The 27,772-nt window shown below is 43.8% G+C and overlaps 1 protein-coding gene across 5 annotated transcripts in view; it reads right to left on the bottom strand.

Annotated features, from left to right (window-relative positions):
* The window catches only part of APBB2 (amyloid beta precursor protein binding family B member 2), a 247,786-nt gene extending 220,869 nt beyond the window's left edge, over nucleotides 1-26,917 (bottom strand). For all 5 annotated transcript variants that reach the window (XM_056125526.1, XM_056125520.1, XM_056125522.1 and 2 more), the window contains exon 1: nucleotides 26,814-26,917. The gene's annotated coding sequence lies outside the window, so the exon portion shown is untranslated. The remainder of the gene's footprint in view (nucleotides 1-26,813) is intronic.
* Between the last annotated feature and the right edge of the window lie 855 nt (nucleotides 26,918-27,772).

The following is a 27,772-nucleotide window of genomic DNA, read 5'->3' as shown; positions in this document are numbered from 1 at the left end:
GAAAACTTTTTTATTAAAAAAAATTCAAAGCAGGTCAGTCTATCTAGACTCGGAAACAGAACAGTGATGGTTGAAGATCTCCAACTGAAAGAGAAAAGTGCTGAGAGGAAGTGAATACTCTGAACAAAATGACCAGGAGGCCCTTCCCTTGCTGGCCTCTTAGAACAATGGCCAAGTCCGAGTTTGAAAAAACTTTGTTAGAAAAACTAACAAGCCTGAGAAAAGAGATGCACAATTACTGGTGCAGGAGAAAAGAGACTTCTCCAGGAGAAAGGAGACTTCTGCTCGCGCAGGAGAAAGGAGACTTCTGAAAAGGTAGTCAGTTCTGAGGGGCCAGCTGACAAGAGAGACCCATCAGACTGCTCGTGCACACAGTTTCCCATTAAGATTTAGTCCTTCTACTTAAAAATGTATGACGAGGGGACATGGTGCCACCCAGCAGGTCAACCTGTACCTGCGGGACGAGGGTGTCAGCAGCCGGATGGTGGCTTTAGGCTTCCTGATACTCAAAACTGCTGCTGTGCCTCTGGCTGGACCCCAACAACTTGGGACCAACTTTCTGGAGAAATTAAATAGCCAAAAGTGAGGTATGGGGGAGTCATGCCTACAAACCACTATACAAGCTCATTTATCAGCCTTGCTTCAGAGATCCATAAATAAATCTAGAAAGAGATCAAAATCAGGCCATTTAATATATTAATGGACATGATTCAGAGACTCACAAATGAGTCTTGAAGGAGAGCAGCATGCCACTGAGCTGTCTCCCCACCCCGAGCCAGGTTGATTTCACCGGGGCACCTTGAAGGGGAGCTGATGTGTCCCTCCGCCTGCCCCAAATGAACCCTAGCTGCTGCAAACCTCCAGAACCCAACTGCTGCCACGCTCACAGTCGACCTTCAAAAGCTCATTCTGAGAATGAATCCATTAAAAAACCCAGGTATGCGGGACCAGTGATTGAAAACTCCAGGCTTCATGAAGTTGGGGATGGGCAACCTCCCCCCATCTCCCAGTCCTTCCGGTTTCCTGGCAGTCACGCCCAAGAACTGCTTCTGGGTGCCATTTAAGCACATGATTCAGACTCATAAATGAATCTTGGAAGAGAGCAGCACTCCACAGAGATGCCTCCAGACCCCAAATATTTAAAAATTTTAGAATTCCAGAAGCATACAGCCACCTTTCACGGCCACGTGACACCTCATACTATACATGGCAAGCAACACAAAATAAATTATTTAGCATCTGCCTAAGTGGCAGGCTGGGGTGGTGGTGAGAAGATTCAAAATAATGGTGGTTGGAAGGTGCAATGGTGGTGGGATTGGTATTGAAATACTGAATGTAAGCAATTACTGTGAACAACTTTATGAAAAATTAAAAACTGTTTTTAATTTTAAAATTTAAATTACTTCTAGTTCAATGAGGAAGTAAAGGAATTTATGTTATATCAAGGTAAAACAGCATAGAGTTGAATCTTGATTTTTTCCCTCTTATTTGTTTTTAACCTCTTTAAAGTGTCATATTTAATTTAAAAAAAGTATTGCAAAGTTCATGCCTGCTTCAGTTAGCTTAATCAGTGGCTGAATAAATAGCAGAACTCCTATATTAAATGATCACCATATATGTGAGAAACTTTAGAAGGAAAAAAAGTCAAATGTGGGAGCAGAAGGAAAATAGACATACACATAATAACTATAATTATTAACCTCAAGGAGGTAAGTAAAAGACACAGATGTGTCTGCCCCAGGCTCTGGTCCCTGATGTTCAGGATAAGCTGATACCTGCTCCAGGCTCTGGTTCCCATGGTTGGCCTGATGCTGCCTCCATAAAGCAAGGTAGAATAGGCTGATATAAAAAATAAAAATACTGTAAGAACAAGAAAAAGCTCCAAGTAATGAATATCATAGCCCTCATTGTTTTTAAAATTCACAGAAGGGTTAGTAAAGAAAATATTCCCTAAAAGAGAGTTCAAAAGGCTGGAACACATATTTTGCATTTTTAATCCCAGGCACTGAATGGTCCTGCAGCACTCCAGGGATTAGGCCCTAAATACCATTAGGCACTAAACACTTTCACACCAGCTATGAAGCTATGACCCCCACCCTCCTCAAAACACACATACACACACACACACACACACACACACACACACACACAAGAAAACAAAGAATAAAGGTTTCCAAAGAATAGTACAAAAGCAAGAAAAAAGATCAGAAAAAAAATTAGGAGATGGTTTGGGCCATACCCAACAGAGCTGAAGGCTCCTCCTGGCTCTGTGCTCAGAAGCTTATTCCCTGCAGTACTGGAGGACCATGTGGTACTGGGGATCAAACTGGGTTTGGCTGCACACAAGGCAAACTATGGAATGCTTGTACTATCTCTCTGGCCATTTAATAATTCTTTCTTTTAATAATAAGCAAATTGGAGGGAAAAATATAGAAGTTCAGCTTTGGACCAGTAAGAATTTAAAAGAGAGAAAGAAAATAACAGCAGGAAGAAAATTACCCTTCTCTGATATTCCCCATCATCACCAAAAAGAAAACTTCAACTATGCCAAGAAGAAAGAAGTCAAAGCACAGGACGATGATAGCACAGATCATTAGTCAATAGAAGAATACAAGATTCTTGGGGCCACAGCAGTAGTACAACAGGCAGGGTGTTTGCCTTGCACACAGCTGACTCAGGCTCCAACTTTGACATCCCACATGGCCCCCCAAGCACCACCTGGAGTGATTCCTGAGCACAGAGCCAGAAGTAACTCATAAGCACAGTGGGTGAGGCCCAAATCACCCTCCCACAAAGAGAAAACAAAAATAATACAGGAGTCTACAAGTTTCCCTGTCCCCACCCCCCCCCAAAGTAAAATATATAAACATGAAATAAGCAGATTTAGAAAAGCATCCCACATTTCAACGAGGAAATTAAAAGCAGAAGATAATGGGATGAACCCTCCAACACTCTCAGAGGAAATAGTTTCCAACTTTGAATTCGTTTTTCACATTCAGTCCTATGTGGGGCGAGACTAAAGGATATTTTTACACATGAAAGCTATTTTAAAAATGACATCACATACACTCTCAAGAAGCAGCTGGGCAAACGGCAAAAGTGAAATGAAACTGAGAGCGCCTGTCCAGTAAACACAGGCCAATCAAGAAGAGCCCCACACTGATAGGAAGGAGATTTCCCGGCCAACAGCTGTCCGTAGGGTCTCGGAGACAAACAGTCCAGCACAGAACAACCAAACCAAAGGCTAGAAAATAAATGTCACATATACACAGAGGAGACAAAAACCGAGGAACAAGTGTTTAGCAGAGAATTTGGGAACGGCTACATTTTTTTTTAAAGTGTGCTTTTAATATGTTGCATGAGAAAGTCAATAATATCACAGTATACTGCACAGCTCATCTGTGGGAAATATTTACAGTAAAAACAAACCAAGATAGAACTGTCTTGGAGTGTAAGCAGGTATTTAGGGAAGGGATTCCATGTTTAATGTCTAAAATTGAACAGAAATATTGACATAAACATACTAATCAGCTTCTACAGAAGCAAATATTAAAAGAACTAAGCTATAAAAAGTGATTGCCTCAGCAGTGGAAATACTAAATAAGCAGGCAGAAATCTGTAGTTCTATCTATACAACTTCAAGTAAAATTGAAACACGTTAAAGGACAAAAACTGATCAATAAAATATGGAAGCCACTCAAATGATGTTGGACAGACTGATAGTGGAAAATTCTGTTTTATACCAACAATAAAGAACATAAATCTTCATCTGCTTTTCCTATCTAAACATATAATGAAAAGTTATCTCGGGGGGCTGGAGTGACAGTATAGTGGGTAGGATGCTTGCCTTGCACTCGGCCAACCCAAGTTCTATCCCCGGCATCCCATAGGGTTCCCCAAGCACAGCCAGGAGTAATTCCTGAGTGCAGAGCTGGGAGTAACCCCTGAGCATCGCTGGGTATGACCCCAAAAGCCAAAAAAAAAGTTATCTCAATGCATCTCATTGTCTAGTACTGTAAGTCACTAGATTTAAGTCCTCACTTAATGCCCTTACTAGATTGTTAGAAATAGCAACTCTAGTGAAACAAAGAGCAAAAGCAGGTCATTAAATTAAGAATGGAGAGGGAGCACCAAATAAAGGGTGTTTGGAGGATCCTCCCAGGAGGGGAGATGCATGTTGAAAGTAGACTATGGACTGAACATGTTTGCCACTCAAAGCCTCTTTTGCAGACCACAACACTCAAAAGGAGAGAGAGAACACAAGGGATTGCCCTGCCACAGAGGCGGGGGGGATGGGGGGGATGGGGGTGGGAGGGATACTGGGACCCGTGGTGGTGGCAAATAGGCACTGGTGGAGGGATGGGTATTTGATCATTGTATAATCGAAACCCAAGCAAAAGAATTTTAAATCTACAACTGTACCTCATGGTGTTTCACTAAAAATATAAAATAAATAAAAAATAAATAAAGAAAAAGAATGGAGAACATCCCACATCTAAACTTCTTTGATCTTTGGGGAATTCCTTATCATCTGCCACAGCATTCAACATGGAGGCAAGCATGGCTGGACTGATGTAACTCACTCTCCCAGATTCCCTTGCAGCTCAGGCACTGGCACATGCCTTCAGCCTGGCAGAAACAGGAGGAAGCTACGAAGAGCAAAACGCCAACCACACCCAGATTCCAGAGGCAGTGCCTAACTGTGCTCACTGGACCGGTCAGTGTGAAGCAGCATGGTCCATATTCAGTGAGAGGGCCAATGTCCATAGAACAAATCATCTCAGATAACCTTGGCAATGACTCGGGCTCTGATGTCTTCATGAGAGTTCTTTTATTCCCCAAGTTCCAGCAATTCCAGGAACTATCCAGTATTTTCTCAATAAATCATTTCTTTGGCTGAATTACTCAGCCAGCCTCCATTGTGTCTAAGAATGCTGCCTGCCCAAGAATCCCAGGATAAGGTGACAGCGATAGGAAGTTAGAAGGAAATGTTCTGTTTCTTAAAATACCAAAGGAGAAGCAAGAAAAATTTCTACCCATGGGGAACATGGGAAAAAGTAAAGTTTTAAAGAGCAAAGAAAAAAACAATACTGCTAGGAGGTTATGGGTTAAAGGTTCATCTATTCTTCGAATTGTTCTCTCCTTTAGAAAACCTGGTCCAAGTTCTGAACCACTGAATTTACAAACAAGCCATGGGAATGTAATCAGTTTGCGAATTGGGAATTGACAATGATTTATATCTGGCAGACAGGGATTCTTATTGCTGGGAGTGGAAAGAACCCTGGGTAATGGGAGTGGAAAGAACCCTGGGTAAATCAGCTCCAGAGCTTTCTGAGAAATGAAACAATGTGAAAACTAGTGGTCAAGAACAACTCTTGAATATGAAAATGTAAACCCTGGCAGCCAAAGATTTCCACTTGACTGGAGAATCAAATAGAGCCACAGAGCTGAATGTACCAGGTCAGCACACGGCTGCTGATTCAGCTCTAAGTCTGAGAAAGGCGAACCCTAAGCAAGCCACCTGCCTAGGCTTCAGGCTCACTGTACAACTTCACGGATTCTGCTAATAAGGCTAGGGGTTAAAAGAGATTGCTTTCAGAATAAACGGTTGATGGCACCAAACGGGCTTCATGGAAAGGACAAATACAGTAATGACAAAAGAACTGAGGATGCAAAGAAAGCCCCTCCACGTTTGGAAACTTTGGAGGGTTTTCATAACAAAGTACAGCTATAGTAAAAGTCCGAGTACTGCTACCTTACTCTAAAGTTGTATAAAACAAGATTATACATATCTTGGAAAGAAGAATTGAAAAAATGCAAAGCGTGAGGAAATGCAAAGCAAGTAATTTCCCTTACTGAGGTGTTATTTCATAAAGACTTGCCAAGAGATCAGTCTCATCAGTCATAGCCATCAAAACTATAAATCACTTTGGAAAAAGTTAATGGTGTTACAGTTGATGATGGGCCAGAGCGATAGTACAGCAGGTAGGGAATTTCCTTGCATGCAGCTGACCCAGGTTTGATTCCTCCATCCCTCTTGGAGAGCCCAGCAAGCTACCGAGAGTATCCCACCCACACGGCAGAGCCTGGCAAGCTCCTCTTGGCATATTCTATATGCCAGAAACAGTAACAACAAGTCTTACTGGTGCCCACTCGAACAAATTGATGAACAACGGGAGGACAGCGCTACAGTGCTACAGCTGATGATGTAAATGCTACTTCAAATTCCATCACCTGTAACTATCTCTACCATCTGTTCTTCTGTACAGTCATTTCTCCACAGACCAACTGACTACCAAAACAAGAGGTTCACCCCACCATTCTCCAAGTGAGTTACATTTCACTGGGGCAGTGTTTTGAGAGGCTATATCACTGTCTGACCCATATTCACTTGCCACCATCTTGTTGCATTGGCAATCACAATGGATAGTGATTTTGCACAGTGTGTGTGTATGTGTGTGCGTGTGTGCGTGTGTGTATGTGTGTGTATGCGTGTGTGCGTGCGTGTGTGTGTGTGTGTGTGTGTGTGTGTAAAATGCCATCTAATCCCTGCTAAGTCGTTTTCAGAAATGAGAAGAGGGCAGGAAAGGGCAGATGCCAATAAGTCAGTCTCAAAAAAAGTTTGGAAGACTGCTTTTTGAAGAAAAGTTAAAATAAGGGTGATTTTACACAAGTCTAATGGATGGGAAACCACACAATGGGGGAACCATAAAGGGCTATTTCAAAACATGTTACTAAAGCCTAAACTCAAAATTCAGCATACAAAAATATATCTCTGCTTTCACTCCTTCACAAACTGCTGAAGAGATCATGTACAAACTTAACGCAGAGGCCATTCATTTTGTCCTATGTAGAAACTTCCTACCATCAAGAGCAGACAAAATTTTAAACTTTTTGACAAAAGTTCATAAGACTGTTAGATCATATCATCTCCCAAACACTTCCTTCATCTGGTTACTTAGCAAATAAGGCAAGAAGGATGACATGCAATTAATACGGCACTGGTGAGTCTGGGGAGGTGGTTCATTTGGGAAATGCCTGTCTGACAAGCACCATGCTCTAGCTGGGCCCCGGCATCCACAAGTGCTATGGCCACCCCACCCTCTCCCTATCACTTCCCCACCCCTGTCCTGTTGGTATGATCCCTGACCCCCCAAACAATTTCAGTCTCTGATGCACACTGCAGAGAAATGTGTGATGCCAAGCATAGCACAACAAATGTTTCTGGCACCACAGCAGTGATGATACAAAAAAAAAAAAGAAGGAAGGAAGGAAGTGGGAGTAATGAAAATAAATACATAAAATTGCCATGATTTTTTCCATTTTAAAGAATGTCACTCATTTGATAGTCAATGAACCTGTAAGGAAAGCATAAACTGGGGAACTATGGTACCCTTTTGAAAAAAGAATAACTGGGAGCCAATCAAATGCAGAGTCCATCCATCAATACTTAGTAAAGAAAACAGCAGGAGGTGTAGGGCAGTAGGGAGGCCTTGAAGCAGGAGCTGGTAAGGTTCTGCCTAAGCAGGAGACAAAGGACTTTGGAAGCAGAGTGGCTCCCAGACGCTGGGAAGGCTTCAACTGCAAGGCAAAGACATCAGAGGGATCAGATAGGGCTACTTTCAGATGGGGCTATTTTAAATTACATTCTTCGGCCTATCATTCAATTCCTCTTTTCCAATTTTACAGGACATAAATATGCCAGCTCCGCGTCCACCTTAATGAACAGCAATGAATAAAGCCGTCAACGCTAATTTCATCTAACAGAGAAACTTCACCCATCAGCCTTCCAACATCACTCCACTTTCCCCACTGCAGACTGGAGCTTCCACAGAACTGGGAGATAACACAGCATGGCAGGTGGAGGGGGCACCTGCTTCAATCCCCAATCTTTAGCTCATGGCACTCACCCAACAATAATAATCCACGTGACCATCCACCTGCCCTGAGCAGAGTCCCGGCAGCTGAAAACCTCCGGTTCCAGTCACAGCCATGCTTAAGACCACTCTCCACATGCTAGGACGAGCCTCACTTACGAAGGAACTGGCAGAGTAACCCAGGTGTGTGGGACCCGGGGCTGAGATCTTCAAGCCTGCTCGAATCAGGACTGGGCCTCCTCCACCCAGATTCCCCATCTTCCAGTATGTAGACTTTACACCCACCAACTGCAACGGCCAAGACCCAGAGACTATAAAACCCAGCCCCTGGAAGCATCGATTCTCTAGTTCTTACTCTGGAGAACCTGCCAGGCTACCGAAAGTATCCTGCCCGCATGGCAGAGTGTGGCAAACTCCCCATGGCGTATTAAATACGCCAAAAACCAGTAACAATGATGGGTCTCATTCTCCTGACCCTGAAAGAGCCTCGAATGTGACACTTCCTAAAATCTCAGGGCTAGGATGGAGGAAACGTTACTGGTGCCTGCTTGAGAAAATCCATGAACAACAGGATGAAGGTGATACAGTGATACAGTGACCATCCAAAACAAATGGAGAGTGCAACAGTAGCAGCCTCTTGCCCCCTTAGAAAAGAAGCCTTCCTCTTGGTGGGTGGAGGGGGTGACAATGCCACAGGACTTTTGTGGACGACTCACTTTGTTGAGATCAACTGACTTCTCTCTCAGATGATTTTCAACAACTACTCATTTTCTGGTTGTTAAGATCAGACACTAGTCTAATATATGATTTTGCTCATATTGTATCCACATTAATTCACCAAGCAAAAGGAGCTGTGAAATTGCCAATTTTAATACATGTATAAAACCAGAGGTTGGACAGATAGTTTTGGGATCGGGCTTATGGCACCAGCTTGCCATCCAATATGGCCACGCTGGTTCAGTTCTTGGCACTGCATGGTCTACTGAGCACCATCAGGAGCAACCCTGAAGCAGAATCAGGAGTAACCCTTAAGCACAGTGGACATGGCTTCCAAACAAAAAAGTGATACGCCATCACAACTCACCAAATTCCCTTCCTAACAGGGCAGCCCCTGGAGTTATCCTCTAAACATGAACCCTTGACACTGAAATGGGTGTTATCAGAAATGAGCTCTCCATCAGGCATAGCTAGGACTGTCCTGGCTGATCACCTCATAAGGTTGTCTACTTACAAACACTGCCAAGTACTGCACTAACAAGCCACAAATCTCCCCCTCACCCCAAACCAAATAAGGACCAGATCTGAGGGCCACGTGTTAGCAGAAGTTAAAAGATACAAATGAGAATATCGAAACAACATTGCAGCCTCTCCTCTCCAGGTTCCAAACTAGATGGCAGTTGCAGAGTCCCTGAGACTTCAGTCGCCACTTTGTGGTTATTAGAGCAATTTCTACATGGGTCTAAAACTGCTGCATTTCATGTTTATCCTTTGTCACCACTGCCCTCACACTGCTCCTTGCTTTACCCTAACTGATCCCCTGCTAACGCACCTCCTCACACATCTCTTCCCAGTTCTATTTCTCCTCGCTGAGCCACAGCAACCAGAGAGGCAGTGGGGATGTATTCCACCCAGGCAGTGTTCCTAGTAACCTTCTCCATAAATGCAGAAGTCAGAGCTGAATCAAATGCAGCACTTGACAGGCCAGTGCAAAGCCTTGTGTGCAAGGTGCTATTTCAAACTTAGTACAGCAATGCTCTATTTCTGCATAGTAGTAGCTCCAGGAAGGAGAGCAACTGGAAAACCCATCTCTCTGATGATGAGTTGCACTTATAAAAGAAAAAATTAAACCAGCTTTCTCTGAGGTGTCAAAATGTCTGCATTTTAAAAAGAAATAACTTCTGGTAATGCAGGGGCTGCGGAGAGGACACCAAGGGCTAGAGTCATGCCTTCCATGGCAAGAGGAACCCCAGTTTGTTCCCTGGTCACCAAATCTCTCTCCCGCTATTGGGGAACAGTTTTTCTCCAACATGCCCAGACACATTGCACACCGGGTCCAGGCAGATGCAGGGCGAAGAATGACAGGTGCGTGGAGAAACCACTTTGGAGACAGCTGATGGCCACTCACTTTATTGCCAAGAACACACATTTTATAGAGGGTCTTTGCTTAAGGGGATGGTCCAATCACATAAAGTTTAACATTACTGACCTATCACCTTTCGAACTCTGCTTTGCTCTGGCCCAATCCCAATTAGGGCTAGTTAGGAATGCAGTTAGGTGACAATTCTTGGGGAATGAGACTCAACACCGGATACCTGGTGCTTATAAAATGTGTCCAGACACTCCCAACTGGGTCCTATGTAGGGACAGGTCTTATCTGCTATGCAGGAACAGATCTTATCTGCTCTGGCACCTGTTGCCATGCTCCACATCCCCCAACTTTTACTTTCCTAATTTTATTTTTATAAAGTTATTCACAATAATTTATTACAATCAATATTCCAACACCAATCCCGCCACCACTGCGTGTTCCCACCAAGCTCTAGAACCCAATCGTCACCATGCTCACAGCCGATCTCCACAGGCTCGGGATGAGCCTAATCCATGAGAATGACTCTACTGAGGGCTGGAGCGATAGCACAGCGGGTAGGGCATTCCTTGCACACAGTCAACATGGCCGACCCGAGTTCTATTCCTCTGCCCCTCTCGGAGAGCCTGGCAAGCTACCGAGAGTATCTCACCCACATGGCAAAGCCTGGCATGCTACCCGTGACGTATTCTATATGCCAAATACAGTAACAAGTCTCACAATGTTACTGGACCCGCTTGAGCAAATTGATGAACAACAGGGGGACAGTGACAGTGACAGTGAATCTACTGAAAAACTAGGGTATGCAAATTTTGTGACCGAAATTTCTAGGCTCTCGTGGAGCAGGGAATGGACACTCTCCCCCCATCTCCAGGCTCTTCCAGGAGCCTGGCAGTAACACCCACGAACTCCCTCGGACACCATATAAGCTCATTAACAGCCCTGATCCAGAGACTCACAAATAAATCTCAGAAGAGAGCAACACGCTGCAGAGATGCCTTCAAACCCTGCTCCAGGCTGAGTCTCATCTGGTGCACCTCAGAGGCATCAGCACAGTCCTGGCAGTCAATTTTATTTTTTAAGTTCTGCTCAGGGACAGAAGAGAGAGAGAGTAGAAGGGATAAGGCACTTGCCTTATACATGCCAAACCTGTTTAATTTCCAACACCACATATGGTCCCAGAGCACAGCCCGAAGTGATTCTTGAGCATAAAGCCAGGAGTGAGCCCCAAGCACTGCAGAGTTTGGCTCCAAACTCCCTATCCCCACCCACTCCTAGTGCCCTGCTAACCAAAACACCACAGCTTTGAGGGAGCAAACTGGGGTGCTCCCTCCTTGAAACTAGTACAAGATGGCTTATTTATTTCCCACCACCAGTTTCCTAGTGTTAGAGCAGGCTCAGGCTCTCACTGTCCTAGAGCAATCAGAATTGAAAGCAAGAAGCCAGAGATGGAATAGCCAAATTCAGAAAAGACTTTACTTAGGGGAAGGAAAAGGAAAGAAAAAGATTATGGATTATGGAAGGGGTCTTCTAGAAAAGGATTCCTGAGAAATATACCTTTATAACAAAGGTAGGTGGGTGAGCATTCTTTTATTATGCTGGGTCATTAAAATGGGGGAGACGATGCTGAGATGATTCTCTCTGGGATCTGGATCTGACTAGGACTCAGTCATCCAGGTTAAAAGGCACTGCTCTGGTCACTGGTGACACTTCCTACTGATGATTCCTTTACTTTGGGGCTATGTCCCTCATCTCATCCTGCCTATTCCCCTTTCATCCCTATCAATAGCACACTGCAATGACCAGCACTAAAGTGGGTGTGGAGTGAATGATTGAGGAGGTCCTTGGTAACTATCTTTTTTTTTTCCTTATTTTCACTCAGGATCTTGCTCCAGGGGAACAGAGTATGGATTTGGGGATTAGCCAGGAACCCTCCCACTCCCAATAATTAAAACCTCCAGCCTCTATAGAGCATTGTGGTCCTGAGCAAGCTTCCTACACTCTTTCTGACTCAGTAACATTTTCCTGTAAAATTGTCCAAACCACTGTCTACGCCTTATTTTTCTTATCTCGGAGTGAGATCGAAGGTTGCAAGGTTTGTGTGGTATCTGTGAGATTTGAAAACAATTTCCCTAAAAGGCCAGGTAGGAGCCCAATACGTGTGCATGAATGAAAGAATAAATTGCTGTTCCATTCTGTGGCTCCACATCCAAATGCAACCATCAAAATCGAATCTACTGGAGCTGATCTGCATTCAAACAAGAGCTAGGCGGCCAAGGTTTTAATGCACAGTGAAGTCTGCTGCCAGAAAGCATGGAAGGAAGAGCTAGATTCTGCTTTTTAAATGCAAGGAAAAAACAATTAGTTCACAAGGAGATGGGCAAGGTGTGCGATCTGATTTGACTTTTCTAAACTGAGGCATCGAAATAACAAGGGATTGGCAGCCTCAATCCACTGAAACTTTTGTGCAAAGCTCAGGGACTGAGGGAAAGGAACTCTGACAATGGTTTTTAATGTCTAGGCAGTTATTGCTTTCCGCAATTGAGAAACTACAGGTTGATTTGCGAGAGAGTCTGAGTAGCACTGCTCATGCCTGGCAGACATCTGAGTTCGATACTGGTCCTGAGATCTGCCAAGGTAGCCTAAGTCTGCTGTGAACTTTTTTTTTAAATTTTATTTTTATAAAATTGTTTACAATGATTTAATGTGTTCAATATTCCAATACCAATCCCATCACCATTACATCTTCCCACCACCATTATTTCAAATTTTCCCAACCACCACCCAAGCTTGTCCCAACAGCAGGCCCTCAATAATTTATTTTGTATTGCCTGTTATGAATAATCCACTAAATATGATCAAAAAAAGTTTCCTTAGAAGAAAGTATGTGAAAATTGTTATATCTCATCCTGGAGCCATTAGGCCCTTGTATAAGAGATTATTAACATGCTGTTATAGGTTGAACCTTGTGATGTGTGTGTGTGTGTGTGTGTGTGTGTGTGTGTGTGTGTGGAGAGAGAGAGAGAGAGAGAGTGAGAGAGATAGAGAGATCATTTGCCTTCTACTTTACACCCCATCCAATGTGGTGTGCTACTCCTTGTACATTAGTAGCTAGAAAATGAGATATAGCTCCAGGAATTCTAAGACTCTGAATAGGGCGATTCAGCTGCATTAAATTTTTAACTGGATAGTGACTTTGGGGTCTGGAGGAATCTCTGCAGCTTGTTGATCTCTTCCAGGATTTATTTGTGAGTCTCTGAATCATATCCATTAATAAGCTTATATGGCACCACAGGCAGTTCAAGGGTATGACTGCCAGCCTCATGGAAGAAGAGGGAGATGGGGGGAGGTCGCCCATTCCCAACTTCATGAGAGCCTGGAGATTTCGGTCACAAAATCAGCATACCTGAGTTTTTCAACAGATTCACTCATGGAATAGGCTTGTCCCAAGCTTGTGGAGATCGGCTGGGAGCATGGTGGTGATTGGGTCCTGAAGGTTTTAAGTTGCCAGGGATCTGGGTGGGTGGTAGACTCACCCACCCCCCTCCAGAGTGCACCAGATGAGACTCAGCCTGGTGTGGGAACAGAGAGTCTGCCATGACTATTAAAGTGCAAGACTATGAATCAAAAATGACAGGAATCCCATATGTGTTAGCCCATGCCCAGGTGTATTGCTGCAGGTACATGGTGGCTGAGCACATAACACCCGCATCTCTCCTCCTGAGACGTGGACTTTCACCCTTCTCCAACTATAATGCTAGGATGTGTCCCAGCTTCCTCCACTCTAGAGATGCTCATGCTCTCTCCTGAGCACAAGCCTTACATCTCTTTAGTTTCCAATACACTTGTTATGCTTAACTGCTGATTCTCTCCTATGGAAATTACTTCCCGAGAAAGACACAAACCCAAAAGGCCTGCTAAGGTCTAGGACTGACTTTCCTTTTGTGCAAAGGGCAATTCCTTGTTCCAAGATGAGTTCATGGTTCCCAGAGAAATAGGTGGCAGGGATCAACTCCTCTCCCCCACCCAAAAAATAGCAGGAATCCAGGTGGAGTGAAAGTACAGTGGGCAGGGCACTCGCCTTGCACATGGCTGACCCAGGTTTGCTTCACAGGCATCACATAGAGTCTTCCAAATCCTTCAAAAGTGATCCCTGAGTGCAGAATCATCAGTAAACCCTGGAGACCACCAGTGTGGCCCCCAAACAAAAAACATGATGGTGAATAAGATTTAGGAAGAGCCTAGAGTCTGACAACCCCCACTTCAAAGCTGCATATACTACATGTCTGGGATCCCAGCACTGACCTCACAGCAGTCAGAGGTGTGCAAACCCCACAACTACTGGGTGCTCCTCCAAACATGTGATACCTCACAAGAGCCTGTGTGTAAGCACCACAAAGACCCCTGGAGACCCTGACAGCCAGAACATGCCTCCCACAAAAACAGTGAATACCACCACCAAATATGTGAGCTGTGTGTGTGTGTGCGTGTGTGCGTGTGCGTGTGTGTGTGTGTGTGTGTGTGTGTGTGTGTGTGTGTGTGTGTGTGTGATCGACCCCTGGTCATCAGAACCACATCAACAGAGGGAAAGGAAATTGGGGAGTGGAGATCGACAAATAAAGACGAGAATGAGGTTTGAGGGGAAGAGTACTTCTGTCCATGTTTCTTGCTTTTCTGGGAATCTAAGCTAGAAAACCTTTGAAGGAATCACATCCCCAACTTATGTAAAACCTGGCATTTGCTTAAGACAAGTACCTTGGTGGGAGGAAGAGTGGGTTTTCAGGGCTCCTATCTGCTGATGCTTCTCCTCCCCTGCAGGGAAGAATGAGCTCCCCGAGGGTCTACTTAAAGAAAACTGAACTTGCAAGGCACTAGGAGTCCCAGAGGCTCTTTCTCTCCTCCCTGCCATAAGTCGTGGCAGAGGCCACTTAGAAACTCCCCAGAGGCTCACTGTCCTTTCTCACTGCTCACTGGAGATTTTCTGGGGAGACCAGAGAAATCCGAGTTTTTTTGATGCCCAGTAACCACACTGATCTCCAATGAAATTTTCCATTTACCTAAAAGCCCCTGAGCAACATGGGATGTGGCTCCAAAACAAAACAAAAGCAAAATCCAAATTTCAAAAAATTAATAATTAAAATAAAATTACTACTCCTTCCTTGGCAAGTCTACCATCTGTCCGTCCTACTGATTCACTGTTGTCTGAAGGCTCTGTCCTGGGCTTTGAAACCAGATTTAATGGAGTGGGAATCCCACCTTAGTCCTATGTTAGCTGTGTGTGTTTACTCCATTTCACTGAGCAGTCACGTTTGAGCTGTGCGCAGGTACCATATTTCACTGAATAATCACCACTACCACCTAACCATCATACCCTATTATTAAAGAAATACCAATACAATTTTTAGCAAGTTTCACATAATGGTCACTCTCACTGCCCTCCTGTTGTTCATCTATTTGCTCAAGCAGGACCAGTAACGTCTCCATTGTGACACTTGTTACCGTGTTTGGCATATCGAATACGTCATGGGTAGCTTGCCAGGCTTTGCCAAGCGGATAAGATACTCTCGGCAGCTTGCCGGGCTCTCCAAGGGGGGGGGGGGGGCGCGGAGGAATCAAATGATACCACGCATAAAACCAGTGATGATTGCACAGTCAAATGTGTAAGACAGGTGAGTTCCCCACTGAAAGTTTCAGTAATCCATATCCTAAGAAATACTGTAAAAAGTGACTGCCCATTCTGGCTTCTATACTCAAAAAGAATTCATTCTTGGGCAAAACACTTTCACAGAGTTCACTGTGAACAAAGAACTACCTTATTAGGAGAAACTATGACTTGATTGTATGCTCACGGGTTTACAAATATGACAAAATATATGTGGGTAAATACATATGTGGTTATCCGTTAAATGCTTGTCTGAAATGAATCATGAACAACTTTGTAACTGTGTATCTCATGGTGATTCAATAAAAAAATAATTCAAAAATTTCAAAAATATATAAAATAAAGCAAGTTCCTGTCTGCCAAACAGAGTTCCCTAGTTTGATCCCCAGTGCAACAAGGACCCCAGTGGTATGGCACTGCTGGGGTCCCAGCCCTGAGGCGTCAGCCCTGCCTGGCCCAATCACAACCTTGGGCCTGGGCCCCCACACACCAACAATGCGAGGGAGGCCCTTCTGAAAATTAATAAATAAGTGATCACTACTGGATTTCAGCGGTCAAATCCTTCTTCTAAGAACATTGTGCTTCTCGCTGCTTCTCATGTGACATGAGGATTAAACGTCACTTGAATTCTAAATTTGCAACTCACAATTCTTGGAAAGCAAGAGCACATTTCACTCTGGCATTATCTGCATCACAAACTTCCAGATCCGACTCACAGTTGCTGCCTGGCAAAGGTTGGCTACATCTACAACCTTAACATTGAGAGAATTCATTGATCACTTTGCCTCTTTAATTTGCATTGATTGCAGGCTGTGCTGATAAATTATATTACCAAGTCTGTAAAGACTGTTTTGTTTTGTTTTGTTTTTTCCCCTGTTCCCATCATATCTCCTCTGGGAAAGGGGAAGCCTCTTGTGGAAGGTGACTTCTTTCCTGAGGCCCAGAAATACTGACAAAGAGCAGGTAAGTATGTTTGGGGTCTAGGGGGGAGAAGGGAAGGTGTGGAGGGGAGTGTACCAGCCTCTTAATCTAACAAAAGGATCAAGGGATTGATGAAGACACAAGGCTTCACTCCCTGTACCTGTTCACTAGTGACACATACAAGGACACTTATTTTCGTTCCATGAGCCCCCTATTCAGAACTTGTCTGGTTACAGGAAACATTGCAGAGATTACAGACCGACCCTATTCTATTCTATGTTCACGGATGAAACCTATGCCACAAATTTCCCTATTCCTTTCTCATGGAAACTAGGGTGCTGTCAAATTAAACAAAAAGCTAAGATCCAACTGCTCTTCATTTGCTAGAAATGATACGGTGGGTAAATGATTATTAGAGTATTGATTCATGAATCAATAGTAGTGGACACTACCTCCACTACCCAGCCGTCACCACACTCCAGGACACTTTCCGGACCCGCGTGGCAGCTCTGGCCGAGACCCACTCACGACTGAAGACCCACAGAACAAGATAAGCGGAACTCTCTGAGACCTTGGACTCCAGGCTCGGCGGACTCAGGGACAGAGCTTCTTGCGTGCTCCCACCACCACAGGTGACAAAGGGATTCTAATCAGGAGCCCCACCCTACCCTGCCCTGTCTGTTTCCATCAACCACCCGGGATCGAATTGTGCACAGGAGACCCACCCTATCCAGATAAATACCCCACTGGCAGACTTCCACTCTCTACACTACTTCCACTACCCAGCCGTCGCCACACTCCAGGACGCTTTCCGGACACTCTGCGGCCACGCGACACATCATAAGACACTAAATACCCATCTTCCAGAATTGTCATACCGTATTTGATAGGGTTCAAATATGGTAACACCTAAAAGGGTGATTAGAGGTCGCCCCAAAAGCCTCTATCCCTCTCAGAAAGACTGGCAAGGAACCGAGAGTATTTCGCCCGCACAGAAGAGCCTGGCAAGCTATCCGTGGTGTATTCGATATGCCAAAACCAGTAACTACAACTGGTCTCATTCACCTGACCCTGAAGGCTTCACCAACATGGCAGCACTGAGAAGGATGAGAAAGGAGAGGCCGACAAAATCTCAAGGCCGACCTAGGCTGCCACAACGAAGGAAGACAAAAATGATCGTCTGTACTTTCAATGAACATACGCTAGCATCAGATGCATCCATCGAGGACCTGATGGGACAAGCGCGAATGATCAAGTACGACATCATTGGTCTGACCGAGAAAAGAAGGCACGAATCTCACCATGCCGTTTTCAACACTGGAGAAGAATTGTTCCTCGGAACATGTGATAAAAGAGGTGTTGGAGGCGTCGGTGTCCTTGTCAACACAAACTTGGCCAAGAGCATTGATTCATTCGAATGCCTAACAACCAGAATCGGATGTTTACATTTGAATAGATGTGGCTCACTGCCTGCAGTTTCTATCTTCCTTGTCTTCGCATCAACATCTCATTATGATGAAAGAGAAATCGAGAAGTTCTACATGGAGCTAGAGAAGTTCTATAAAGAAGACCACACCTTCTACAAGATCATTGTGGGTGATTTTAATGCCAAAATAGGACCGAGAAGATCAGCTGAAGAACTTCACATTGGGACCCATGGCCTAGAATGGAACGAACAGGGTGAGAGACTGTCTGAGTTCATCATGTCGACCAAGACCATTCATGGTAACTCACAGTTCCAGAAGGCAGAATCTAAACGATGGACATGGGAGTCTCCCGGTGGACGATTCCACAACGAAATAGACCACATCATATTCAATCAACGGTTTTGCCTGACTGATGTCGCTGTTGTCCCAAAATTTCGAACGGGATCGGACCACCATCTCCTTCGTGCAAAATTCTACTTCACAGAGCGGGGAGAAAGGGCTGCAAAGTTCAAAAAGAGAACTCCCAGAATGACCACCAACTGGGAACTCTTTGGTACTATTGCGGCAACATGGGAAGATGCCATTGTTGACAACATTGACGAGGAATACGATCGACTCCATGAATGTGCGAGGAACGCCAAGAGAGAGATAGCCACAAAAAATCACCTGTCTTCGAAAACTCTTGAGCTAATTCGCCAGCGTGGTTTGGCGCATGCCTCAGGCAACCGCAAGCTAACGTCCGAGCTCGCAAAGCAGTGCAGAGATGCGATCAAGGAAGACCTCAAAGAGAGAAGAGCAGAAGTACTGGTAGATGTGGCAGAAGCCGGGAAAAGTATTCGTAACGCCTGCCTGTCCTTCGCCAACTATAAGACCAAGATGACTGCCCTCCGACGTCCTGATGGATCCATCACGTCCTCCAGAATGGCAATGGAGAAGATTATCCATGACTTCTACTCAAATCTCTTCGATAGCCATGTCCACTTGCCGACATACCAAATTCCACAGGATGGATATGTCGTTCCCAACGTTCTCCCTTCCGAAATCTGACACGCCATTTCGTCGGTAAAGAAACAAATAGCACCCGACCCAGACAAGGTCAGACCTGAACACCTGAAGAACCTGCCGTCAGTACTCATCAATACACTGGCACGGCTCTTCACTCGCTACCTGTCTGAATGCAAGGTTCCGTCCCAGTGGAAAACCAGAAGGACCGTACTACTGTTCAAGAAGGGAGACATCCATGACATTGGCAACTATCGCCCGATCTGCCTATTGTCTGTCATCTACAAGTTGTTCACTCGAGTCATCCTAAATAGGATTGGCAGAACACTAGATAAAGGACAACCATGCGAGCAAGCAGGGTTCCGCAAAGGATTCAGCACCATCGACCATATCCACTATCCACACGATAACCAAGCTCACTGAGGTTTCTCGGGAGTTCAAGATGCCGCTCTGCTTAACGTTCATTGATTTAAAGAAGGCCTTTGATTCTGTTGAGACGAAAGCGGTCATTGAAGCCCTAGCCAATCAGGGCATTCAAGCCCAATACATCAGGATCCTCCGTGAGCTGTATTGCGGATTCACTATCAGGATCTCACCATTCTACAAAGAAGTGATCGTTGATATCAAGAGAGGGGTGCGGCAGGGTGATACCATTTCACCGAAACTCTTCAGTGCCACCCTCGAGAACATCATGCGACGACTGGAATGGGAAGGAATGGGAGTGAAGATAGATGGTCGGCAACTACACCACCTCCGCTTTGCTGATGACATTGTTTCAATAACACCAAACATCAGCCAAGCGGCACAAATGCTGCCGACTTTGACCGTGAGTGTGGAAAGGTAGGACTACAGCTGAATCTTACGAAGACAATGTTTATGAGAAACAGCCTTGTTCCTGACGCCCCATTCGCTCTCAATGGAACGACCATCTCCGAATGCAACAGCTATGTGTACCTAGGTCGAGAGGTCAACATGACAAATGACCTGGCACCCGAGCTGCGCAGGAGGAAGAGAGCGGCTTGGAACGCCTTCAAGAACGTCGAAGAAATAGCTAAGAGGACGAAGAACCTCCTGCTCCGGGCACATCTCTTTGATTCCACTGTTCTTCCTGCATTGACATATGCCTCAGAGACCTGGGCCCTACGCAAACAAGATGAGAACGCTATTCAGGTCTCCCAAAGAAGAATAGAAAGAGCTATGCTTGGAATATCACGTTTCACTCAAATTAGAGAAAGAATCCGGAGTTCTGACATCCGTCGACGATCAAGAATCAGGGACGCTGTCTCATTTGCCAAGGTGTCGAAAATCAGATGGGCTGGTCACGTAATGAGATTTAAAGACGACCACTGGACTAGAGCTGTTACCGACTGGATTCCATGGGATGTCAAAAGACCGTGTGGCCGACCACCTTCCAGATGGTCAGACTTCTTCGTCAAGATCATGAACGATCGGTATGAGGCCCTTCATGTTCCCGGAGCGAACAGATGCCATTGGGCCACACTAGCACGCGACAGGGACAAATGGAGACGTTACTGGCGCCCGCTCGAGCAAATCGATGACTAACGGGAAGTTAAGTGATTAAGTGAAGTGATTCATTAAGAAATGATGGGTAACCACAAGAACAGTCGAGATTACTGCCAGGAATTTTACTCCATGCCTTGGAGGCCAACCACACATGCTAGGGGAAAAGGCAGCTCAGATAGAGAAGGGAGCACCAAATAAAGGGTGTTGGGAAGATCCTCCCAGGATGGGAGAAGCATGCTGAAAGTAGACTATAGCCCAAACATGATTGCCACTCAGTGCCTGTTTTGCAAACCACAATACCCAAAAGGAGAAAGAGAACAGAAGAGAATGCCCCGCCACAGAGGCGGGATGGGATGGGGGGGATGAGGGGTTGGAGGGATACTGGGATCCGTGGTGGTGGGAAATGGGCACTGATGGAGGGATGGGTATTTGATCATTGTATAATTGAAACACAAACACAAAAATTTGTAAGTCTACAACAGTACCTCATGGTGTTTCACTAATAAAAATTAAAAAAAAAAGAAATGATGATGGGTAACCAAACAATGGGTCGTATACATTATTCTTTCAGTATTAACATTAAAATAGGTATCTGTACATTCACACAGTGATAAAAGAGAAGCTACTTTTTACTAGGGCTGGGGTCACACCCCACAGTGCTTAGGGTATGACTCCTGGTTCTGCACCCAGGAATCATTCTCGGCAGGCTTGAGGAATCATATGTGATGCTGGGGATTGGACCTGGGTCGGCTGTGTACAAGGCAAGAGTCTTCCCTGCTGAATATACTATTTCTCTGGCCCCCTACTTTTAAACTTTCTTTTAAAACTACCTAGTTTTAAGTTTTCAAAAATGCATGTGTATTTTCTCAGTGTTACAGACTCAAGTGTCCAGAAGTCTATCTCGACAAAATTTGTGCATTAAAACAGACTTTGAATCTTGCTGTAATAAAGAGAGAAAAAAAGAATGGAAGACAAGGGCATTATAAAGAAATGTAGACAGGTTGGGTGGGGTTCTGAATTTTCATCTAAAACACTGCCTTTGCGTTCCCAGAAAGAACTCACCAATATACTTAAATTCTCCTGACAGGTTTCAAACCTGTCTGAACCCTTCCCTCCTGCCTTTTGTCAGTCTCTGAAAAGACTTTCCTCCTTCAACTCTACTTTCTCCATTAAAGCGCATGTTCACAAGACAAGTTCCTCAGGACCACGCTGAAGTGGAACTTACAGGACATAATAACTTTCCTCTTCTAATATTAAAGGTGACTATATATAAACATCCTTCACACAGACCCATAGTCCCCTCTGACACAAGTTCCGTAAAGCAGGACCTTCTCCCCTGCCCCACCTTCCTCTCTGTCCCAGGGCACTTTAACTTGATTACTGTTAACAAAAGTCCTACAGTTGAGTTGACTCCGTATAATGGAAAAACTACTTTTACAACATAATCACACAGAAAATATTTTGATATAATGGATGGAAAATTACTTTCACTAGAGACTACATTAAATTTTATAGAAATGCTAAATAATTTGAAAGGCAGTATAAGCAGCTGACTTTCTGAGGCAAAATTCTATTTCCAATCTAAACACCACTACTAACATCTGGATCCTGCAACTGAGAGATGTAGTCTTTCACCCTTTCCATTCCATTTCTTTAGACAGATTTGGGTCTTCCAACATTATCCTCTTTCAAATATCCTTCCAAGACGGAATAACAACTATACAGTATCAGATTAGCTTTAGTAGAGGGCAAACGTGTGAATACAAGACTACAGAATTAAACTAGTTATCTGTTTAAATTCCATTAAGAATGTATTTCACTACTGTAAATATCTTGCTGTAACAAAAACTGTTTCTGAAGGAAACATTCAGATATCCTTGCATTCAATAAATTTATATTTTAAGAAAGTTGATGTGGCTCAGAAATTATATTTGCGGTGTGCTCATGCTATGTGAATAGTATGTTTTCAGTTAAAATATCTCTTTTTTCTCAGTAATTTTTTAACTTAAGACACTGTGATTTATAAAGCTATTCATAACAGATTTCAGGCATACAGTGTGACAGCACCAATCCGACCACCAGTGTCCCCAGGGTCCCTGCCATCCTATAGTCTGCCCCTTTGGCAGGCATCTAACAACTTTATTTCATTTTGCTTGCTCCAACAAAACTTAAAGATGGCAAACAGAATATAAAGATAAATCAACAAATCAATTTGTAGTAATCAATTATGATATGATTTTAACCTAAGTAAATAAGGAAATACAAATCTTTTTTTTTTCCTTTTTGGGTCACACACGGCGATGCACAGCATTACTCCTGGCTCTGCACTCAGGAATGACTCCTGGCGGTGCTCCGGGACCATATGGGATGCTGGGAACCAAACCCGGGTCGGCCACATGCAAGGCAAACACCCTATCCGCTGTGCTATTGCTCCAGCCCCAGAAATACAAATAATTTAATACAATATAGTATACTGTGTATTCTCATTTACATAACAAAGGTTTCAACTCTGGCACCTAAATATTGCATTAAATTTTATTTTATAATTGAACCTGATTGTGGTGATCATCATCTTTTCCCTGTCATAACTGAGGTTTCTTTTATTTTCCGGCCCCTTTGGCAAGCATATGGCAAACTTTTTTCATATTAGTTGGTCCAAGAAAACTTCGAAGAATCGCAAATAGAATTATTAGAAAATAAATCAATGAAAGTCATTTTGTGATGATTAATGCTATATATTTTTAACCCTTCTTAATCTAGTAGAAGACAACCATATACACCACTAAAGAGTGCTACATTCAATTCCACAGGAGGTGAAGTTTAACCTGTCCTTTAAAGGAGTTCTATTATTGCTTCTTGAAAACTGGACAGCCCTTTTGGAAAACAGTATGGACGATTCTCAAAAAATTAGAATTTGAGCTTCCATTTGACCCAGCAATACCACTCCTGGGAATATATCCCAGAGAGGCAAAAAAGTATAGTCAAAGTGACATCTGCACTTGTTTGTTCATTGCAGCACTCTTTACAACAGCCAGAATCTGGAAAAAAACCTGAGTTCCCAAGAACAGATGACTGGTCAAAGAAACTTTGGTACATCTACACAATGGAGTACTATGTAGCTGTTAGAAACGATGAAGTCATAAAATTTATATACAAGTGGTATTACATGGAAAGTATCATGCTAAGTGAAATGAGTCAGAAAGAGAGGGACAGACATAGAAAGATTGCATTCATCTGGGAAATATAAAGTAACAAAATAGTAGACTAACACCCAAAAATAGCTGAGATAAGTACCAGGAGGTTCACTACATGGCTTGGAGGCCAGCCGCACATGCTAGGGGGAAAGGCAGCTCAGACAGAGAAGGGAGCACCAAATAAAGGGTGTTGGGAGGATCCTCCCAGGATGGGAGATGCATGCTGAAAGTATAGACCAAACATGATAGCCACTCAATGCCTCTTTTGCAAACCACAGCACCCAAAAGGAGAGAGAGAACAAAAGGGGATGCCCTGCCACAGAGGCGGGGTGGGATGGGGGGATGGGGGGTGGGAGGGAAAATGGGATCCGTGGTGATGGGAAATGGGCACTGGTGGACGGATGGGTATTTAATCATTGTCTAATTGAAACCCAAGCACAAAAATTTGTAAGTCTACAACTGTACCTCATGATGTCTCACTAATAAAAAAAAAAGGCTATGAATTCCCTGAGCTGTTGCCTGTCCATGAGGCTCTGTGTAGTTCCTTCAATCTGAATAATAATTTAGCTGAATCGAATATTCTTGGTGAGGTGTTCAGTTTACTGAATTTTCCATATTCCATATTCTTCTGGCATATGGAGTCTCATTGATAGATCTGCGGTTCACCTTATGGGCTTTCCTTTTTAGTTCCTTTTTGATCTTGCTGCTTTCAATATTTCATCTCTACTTTTAGTTTTTGTCATTTTGAGTACAATGTGTCTCGGAGTTTTCCTAATTGGGTCTATTTTCACTGGGACCCCTCAGGCTTCTTGGATTTCAGTGCCTGTAATCCACAACTCTGGGAAGTTCTTATCAATGATTTCTTTACCTATTGTTTTTTTCATGACATATGCCTTCTGTTCTCCAATGTTTTGGTTTTTTTTTTTTCTTTTTGGGTCATACCCGGTGATGCATAGGGGTTACTCCTGGCTCATGCACTCAGGAATTACTCCTGGCGGTGCCCAGGGGACCACATGGGATTCTGGGAATCAAACCTGGGTTGGCCGTGAGCAAGGCAAACACCCTACCCACTGTACTATCCTTCAGCCCCTCCAATGATTCTCATACTGTTCCTTCTGAACTCATTCCATGGTTCTCTGCTATGCTGCATCTTGGTCCAGTTCAAATATCTTAAAGAACCTTATTATACATGCTATGAAATAATAAGAAATTTAATGATAAGTGAATTTATAGTAACGATCACGATCATCCTGTTGTTCATCGATTGCCTCGAGCAGTCACCAGTAATGTCTTCTTTGTCCTAGCCCTGAGATTTTAAAAAGTGCCATATTCAAGGCTCTTACAGGGTTAGGAGAATGAGACCCATCATTGTTACTGGTATTTGGCATATTGGGTACGCCACGGGGAGTTTGCCAGACTCTGCCGTGTGGACAGGTTACATTCGGTAGGGCAGCCTGTCAAGTAGTCCAAAGTAAGAATGAGATAGTAAGATGCTTCCGGGAACTGGGTTTTATAGTCTCTGGGTCTTGGCCGTTGATGGGATTACACGGCACCAGGGGGCAGTTGGTGGGCGTGACCCCTGCCTACTGGAATTTGGAAGATCTGGGTGGAGGATGCTCAACCCCGATCCGAGCAGGCTTGGAAATCTCAGCCCCGGGACCTGCATGCCTTTGTTCCTCTTCTGGTACCTTCATGAATTTATAGTAAATACAATGAAAAATCTGTTCTTACTACCTAATGCTTCTATGGAGCACAGTCCTGCTGTCTTGTTCTGTTTCAGACTAACTCATGTGCAACACTGGGCAGCAAAAGAGCTGTAAGTGATCAGGCTATGAAGAAAACTGTCTAGTAACTGAATGGGCAAACAGTTCCTGCTGTCAAAGATACTACCTCTGAAACATGCCAGAATGTGTATGTGTTTTATTTATATTCTGATAGATCATTCATACTTCCAATTGGGATCTTTTAAAAAGTATAACCATTTTATTAACTTTGGGTCCTAATTTCCCTTTCCAAAAAGATCAAAGAATAAGGCAACTCTATGGTCCCAAACAATTTTTTTTTAAACCATCTATACAGGAGTTTTTATTAGAGTATCATGGAGTACCTCAAAAGTTATGTTACAAAACAATCAAACTGAGGAATGTATTCATTCTTCTAAGACCAACTACATAAAGAATTTACTGACTGAAGAAAAAGTGACTCCATATTCTGTTTACCTTTCCAGACAGTAAGAAGCAGACTTACTTATTCTAAAAATTTAGTTACAAAGATCCTATGCAAATTGTCCCTGAACCTAAAACACGCAAGACTCAGAAAACTAGAGTTACTTTCCTGCCATGCCATATTATACTGATTTTTCTTTAAAGTATAATTTTTCTACTGTACATCTGACAACCAGGTTTTACTACAACCTTGAGGGCCCACTTATGAAACCTCAAAGATACAGTATGATGCGTAAAGTCTTGCTAATGCCTTAGGAATGTTTTGTTAAGGCCACCTGAGTCATTGGTGATCTTTCAAATTCATGAGAACATATAAAACTCACTAAGCCAACTGGAGAGTGAGTTCACAGAGCTGGAGTGCGGGTCCTGCATGCTCGAGGCCCTAGGTTTGATCCCTGGCACCACATGACCCCTATACACTGCCGAGTATGCCCTATAGGCCCCAGTACCTGATGGCCTGAGCGGCACTGCACCATCAGGCCTGAATGCTGTACCGTGCAACCTGGTTTGGCCAAATATCACTAGGAGTGGTGCTGAGGTCGCAGAACACTGCTTGGGAATCCTCCCCCCACATTTTTACAAAGCCAGCGAAGAGCAAACAAAAAAAGCACAGACCCACTTAATTTCCTTTTCTTTCTTTCCTTCTTTCTTTCTTTCTTTCTTTCTTTCATTCTTTCTTTTTTATTAATTTTGGGGAGATTTGGGGGCAACATCTGGTGATACTCAGGGTTCATTCCTGGTAGTATTCAGAGACAATGCAGTGCCAGGAATTAAAGCAGGGTCGACAGCAGGGAGGGTTAATGCCTTAACCTCTATGCTATTTCTCCAGCCCTTGGTTAAAGAAGTATAAAAATAAAAAAAAAATTTTTTAAACCAAATTGGAACAACTACTTACTTTTTCCAGGTCTTTGGTGCAAAGCTCCGAAGGCAACCTCCTTTCCCCCACCACGTCTCTTCATTAATAGCAATCACTCATGAGGTCAGACAGCCCAAATATATCTAGAAATTGAGTAGAGACAAAAATTGAAACGCACATATTGGGCATAAAAATTCAGAGCACCCAAGTGCTATCTGGGGCATTTATGCATAATTTAAATACAGATTTCTCCGGAATATCTCAATGATGCGCAACACTGGCTATTTTTCTTTCAGAACAATGCTAACAAGACTTGCTAAATCTAGATCATACTTTCATCTGTCATTTTATTAAAGTTCCCAAAGTGGGAACCAACAAGTCTTCTTGGTGAAAATGTCCTTTCTCAAGAGTCAGGAAAGGCGACAACAGAAGGATATGAGCCTGTGACCCTACTGTGACTCAGAAGAAAGTCGCCCTGCGTCCCACGGGCCTGCCCCCTCCTTCCAAAATCAAGCTTATCTCCCAGTACAGAAGCAGAAATAAACGGCAACTTATAAATAATTATTCAACTTTTAAATGCCCTTAGAGGTATATGAGTGCTTTATTTCTGCAGGTGGAAGTGAAAAGAGAGTCGTGTTTTTTTTTGGGGGGGTGTGATATAGGCCACAGTCCTGGCTCTGTGCTCAAGGATCACCCCTGGCAGAGTGTAGGGGACCAAGGATTGAACGCAGGTTAGTTTCCTGCAAGAGAATCTGCTGTACTACTGCTCTGGGCCCCAGTGTTGATATTTTCTTTAAAAAGCCAAAACTTTGAACATTCTGCTTGATAATAATCTCATTAAAAACATTACTTCCCTGGGCTAGAGAGATAGTACAGAGTTAAGGCACTTGCTTTGCATGCAGCTGACCCCAATTTGATACCTGGCACTATATATGGTCCCCCAACATTGGGAGGAGTGATCCCTGAACACAGCACAGGTGGTCCCAAAACACAAACAA

Source organism: Sorex fumeus, unplaced genomic scaffold, assembly GCF_029834395.1.
Source record: "Sorex fumeus unplaced genomic scaffold, SorFum_2.1 ptg000055l, whole genome shotgun sequence".
Lineage (NCBI taxonomy): Eukaryota > Metazoa > Chordata > Mammalia > Eulipotyphla > Soricidae > Sorex > Sorex fumeus.
This window is presented reverse-complemented; position numbering and strand designations above follow the sequence as displayed.